This window comes from Lactuca serriola, chromosome 4 (genome assembly GCF_051521515.1).
Source record: "Lactuca serriola cultivar US96UC23 chromosome 4, Lser_US96UC23_V15, whole genome shotgun sequence".
NCBI lineage: Eukaryota > Viridiplantae > Streptophyta > Magnoliopsida > Asterales > Asteraceae > Lactuca > Lactuca serriola.
This window is the reverse complement of record NC_136411.1, coordinates 200,980,730-200,985,819: the sequence shown is the minus strand read 5'-3', so window position 1 is coordinate 200,985,819 and position 5,090 is coordinate 200,980,730. Positions and strand designations below refer to the sequence as shown.

Sequence of the window (5,090 nt, the reverse complement as noted above, 5' to 3'; positions counted from 1 at the left end):
TAGAGAGAAGTACTCACGATTTGGGATAAAAACCCGAAGATCCTTGAGAGAGAATTTGGCTTTTCTCTAATTGGAAATGTAACTAATGAATGAATGTGGTTCAGATTTCTATATATAGTCTTGAGATTTTTGGCAGAAAATATTTTTATTATTGGAATGAACTCTAATATCCTAGAGTATTGGAATAACAGTGTTGCACAAAACCCTAGTGCATCCGCTCTCCTGATATCTCCTTAAGTGTAAATCCTGAAAAACTGCCAAAGTTATACCCGAAGTCTGGAATTTCACTGTAACTGTTCTAACTTCTATTGGCTTGATATGGTTTGTTCAGAATGGAAATTTCGGGTTGTCACATATATGGTTATAAAAGTTGCATGATTTTGATGGCATAAACAGCTTGGTCAAGTACTATCTCCAAAATTTTGAAAAGAAAATCTATATATTTCTTTCTCTTCTTCCATGTCATAATCTCATAATTTAAAAAAAAAAAAAAGCATATTTGTCTTCTTTCCCACAAAGAAAGGCTACTTCTTGCATTATATAACTTGTATCTTGACTGTAGAAAGTTTGTACTAGAACATTCATGTCCTCTTGCTTTAATCGAGCTAAATACAAGAAATAGCAATGTAGTTTCATTTTCATATATTGGTGTATATTTAAAAGTTATAAAATAATAATATAATATAATATCCCCTGATGCCAGGCTCACACTGTGCTGGAAATGAACTACACTGGCAAGCAACTGACAGTAGTTGTTGTGTCTAAAGGTTTAAGACGTGGTCTTGTAGGGACGGAATCAGGTGCACCACCAAGATGACTATCTGTGGTACAAAGATGTTAGGATGCTGACATGCACAATAGGTCTTCATTTAATGATATCATCTCCAAACTTGATCTCAACATGGTTTCGTCCTATTTGCCAGGTAATTTTTGTTTGGTTATAAAATTACACGAATTACCATTTTACCTCTGCAAGATATGCTTATATTTACTTCCTAATTGGATGTGATACTTTGTGTAGCGTTGGAAGGAACTGGAGATTGCCTTGTTGTACATGAGAAAGCTCTTGGAAAGTGAGTTGAACTTGATCTTCATCTTCTCTTTGAACATTCTTTCTTATAAATCTTTGTTTTATAGAATCTTTAATAGGAGTATGTAAATGTTTGCTTAAATTTTATACAATGACAGGGTTTTTCATGTTCAATGCTTGCATATTCCTTCTCATGATCGAACACCATTTGAAGGTTATCATCTTCTCTTGTATTTATATTATGTTAAAACATCAAGGAACCAAATGAGAGAGTAAATGACCATTTTACCCTTATATTTGCATGAAGGGTTGATTAAAATTGTGGAAGAAAGTGTAAAGATTGAACAAAATTTGTCCCCAAATGGCCAATAATGATCTTTAGGGTCTGCTAGATGGCATTTATGTCTTTTCACCATTCTTGTTGCATATTCTTAAATTATCCAATTTTGGCAGGTTGATCCTGCTACATGGCCAATAATTATCTTTAGGGTCTACTAGAAGGATTGGAGATTGCAGTTAAGCTTCTATCTAAGACTTCACGCCAAGGACTTGATGAATTTAAGCTAGCAATGTTTTACTTGATTTGGACATGAACCCTAAGATATCATAATTTGGCATAAGTAGAAGCTTTGGAGGAAACGAGACTCAAGCAAAAGCAAACACACAGAGTTGTTGGCACATAGTAAGCTAGATAATGCAATTGTATATATATTTTGCAGCATATAGAAGTTAGACCTTTGAGTTCATTTTTTTTATAACATTTACTCACTATTGGAATAATTATTTGTATTTGACATAGTAGTGAAATGAATTATCTTTGTTATTTATGGTATTTTATTTTGTAATATGAGATTTTTAATTTGTTATTTAATTTGAAAATTAGTAAATCTATCAAAATATGTAATTTTTATAACATTTAACTTTATGACACGCAAAAATGTGTGTCGTCTTTCTTTATGACAGTGGCTTTAATGATATGCAATGCGCGTCGTAAATGTACGTCGTAAGGTAACGACACGCAAACGCGTGTCGTCTTCTTTATGATAGGGCCTTTCTTGACACACATTGCGTGTCGTAAGAGCGCGTCGTAAATAGACGACGCACATAAGCGCGTCGTCTCTCGTTATGACAGGGTCTTTCTTGACGTGCATTTGCGCGTCGTCTGAGCGTTTCACGACGCGCATTGCGCATTGTAAAAGGCGGTTTTTCTAGTAGTGAAGGGTTTTGAATATTAGCATATTGAGTCCCTATAATTTTGTAATGTACCAAAATGGTCCCTATAGTCCATGTGTTTAAAAAATTATAAAAATCGTCCCTACCTAATAGAAATCTTCCAGATTACCCCCTCCCTACCCCCCCCCCCCCACACACACACACAATGTATTGTCATGTTTCCTATCTACACATATTTTGTTTCAAAAGTTTGTGTAGAACATTTTTCTATATTTACAGGTTCACTCCTTAGACTTTCGTAGTTATATAAGTTTGAACTCCCCTCCCCCGGACGTTAAGAGGGGGTAGTAAGTTACTAATTCATGCTAATATTGAATTGATTATTTTGTAATATGTTTCATTTTTTGTTTCTAACAAATTTTTGTGAAAATTTCTAGCTTTAAAAAGTTGGTTAGGTTCATCGTGGTCATGTCAAAAGTAGGTTTTCTATGGTGGTGATGGGCAACAAATAAAGGGGAGGAGGTGAGAGGGTGATCTCCTAAATGTTAAAAAATCTTAATTACAAAAGCATTAAAAATATGATACAAACAGATAATGGTATATAAATTAGGAATATGTAAAATAAATAGAGAAAATAAATTAAAAGTGTAAATGTGCTTGTTTACATAGACCGGTGATCAACTATGCCCTAAATTAAAGAGTAAATTACACGTATCGTCTCTCATGTAGGTGACAAAATGCACATTTAGTTCCTATTTTCAAAAATTATCTCCGACCGTCCCTCTTTTGTTTAAAACATGCACATGTAATCCTTGGTTAGTTTAAGTTTACCTGATGTATCCTTTACCATATGTAAAATGACTATATTGCCTTAATTGTTTTATTTTTTATTTAATTATAATTTCTTTTGTATTTAAAAAAAGAGAAAACACAAAAGATAATTCCAAACCCACCCACCCAACCTAAAATCCTAAGTTAATACCATTCCTTTTTTTTCTCTAATCAGCTCACAAAAGCATTAGCGAAACCACCACTTGCTTTCCACCACCATCGCCCACCATCGTTGACCACCACTTCTTTTTCTCTTAGAAACACAATCTACAACCCTCCCGCGGTGGAAACACAACCAGAAAGACCACATCTGTCACACCCCAACCTGTGGCAGAAGCGTCAAGGTTGCAACGAAGAAGTTAGATCATAGTTAACAAACATACATTAAACAGTACAAAATTTAAATAACATTACATGTTTTACATAAAATGGGGTATGAACAGACTGACACACAACAATTGACAAAAAAACAAAGGTTTTTCCATAACTCACGAGGCTTGAAATCCAACTTCTAATTTCTTGAGAATAAACACGTTTAAAAATACTTCAACAAAAATTGTTGGGGAGTTCTATAGGTTTTGACACTTTGTGTTTTTTTTAAAAGCAAAGTTTTATATAAAATGAACAATTATCAGATTATATAAAAAGAATGTTACTTTTATAACTCAGAGTATGAATAACATTGCAGAGTGTCGTCTTGACCAAAGTGTAATTGTACTTGTAAACCCATATAAGTATAGATGTTGATTCACTTATAAAATACAAGTTGAAGTCAACATGATTTCTCTTGTTGTATACTCTTGAGTGTTTATTTTACTTAAATAAAATATCGGCACTTAACCATGATCTAAGAGTATAACCTTATGTTACATAAAGTCTTATTTAAAGTTATAAAGTATTTCTATGTTGTGAACTCCGGGGCTAGTAAAAGTTTATAACTGAGCTATATGACTAGAATTTTCCTCTGTGAAGCATATTGAAAAAATAGTGTTGTAGTCCTAACGACGCTTCATTAACGTCGTGGATAAAGAAAAAAATTAAAAAGTTATCATCCGCTTTGTCTTGCCAGACAAAGCTAGCAACCACAGACGGGGTTGTCAACCCGTATAGATCTATACACAAAGTTCTCCGCTCTTGAGGATTAACAATTATTACAGAGGTCTTTTACTATGTTTGTCTTCTTAGTTTGATGAATAACAAAACTCTCATAGAGATCCCGAGCTGGTTACAATATTATAATTGCTTATGTTTAAGGTTAATAAATCTTACAAAGTTAAATTTTCTAAACATAAGCAATTGTAATATTGTAACCAGCTCGGGATCTCTATGAGAGTTTTGTTATTCATCAAACTAAGAAAACAAACTTAGTAAAAGACCTCTGTAATAACTGTTAATCCTCAAGAGCAGAGAACTTTGTGTATAGATCTATACGGATTGACAACCCTGTCTGTGGTTGCTAGATACAACCTTTGTCTGGCAAGACAAAGTGGATGATAATTTTTTAATTTTTTTCTTTATCCACGACGTTGATGAAGCGTCGTTAGGACTACAACACTAGTTTTTCACTATGCTTCACAGAGGAAAATTCTAGTCATATAGCTCAGTTATAAACTTTTCCTAGCCCCGAAGTTCTCAACATAAAAATACTTTTTACAACTTAGAATATGAAAGGATCATGTTCTTGGAAGTTACATTAGATAGTTTTAGAAGGGTTGTAATCAAGTGTCAGGTACTAGGCTTAGATTTAACGATGATTTTATAAGATTGAATTTGATACACATACATGTCCAAATGTGAGATTGCACACACAAATGCATCTCGTATGCAAAAATATCAGATATTTAGAAGATTTAACGGATTTTGGAAATCCTGAGGTGCATGTTCAGGGCCGGTCCATTGTTTTTTACTACCCGGGGCGAGATAAAAAAATTATGCCCTTATATGTGTAACGTACAATAACAAAAACATATAATCAAACAAATGTAGTGATTTCTAATATAAAAAATGCAGTAATTTTTATAACCAAACAAATAACACAACCAAAATATACAAAAAA

General features: G+C 33.2%; 1 long non-coding RNA gene across 1 annotated transcript; it reads left to right on the top strand.

Annotated features, from left to right (window-relative positions):
* Nucleotides 1-1,033: 1,033 nt before the first annotated feature.
* On the top strand, nt 1,034-1,393 carry LOC145100500 (uncharacterized). The gene is made up of 3 exons (XR_013705085.1): nt 1,034-1,073; nt 1,189-1,244; nt 1,338-1,393. It is a non-coding gene; the product is annotated as an uncharacterized LOC145100500 (long non-coding RNA).
* The last annotated feature ends 3,697 nt before the right edge of the window (nt 1,394-5,090 follow it).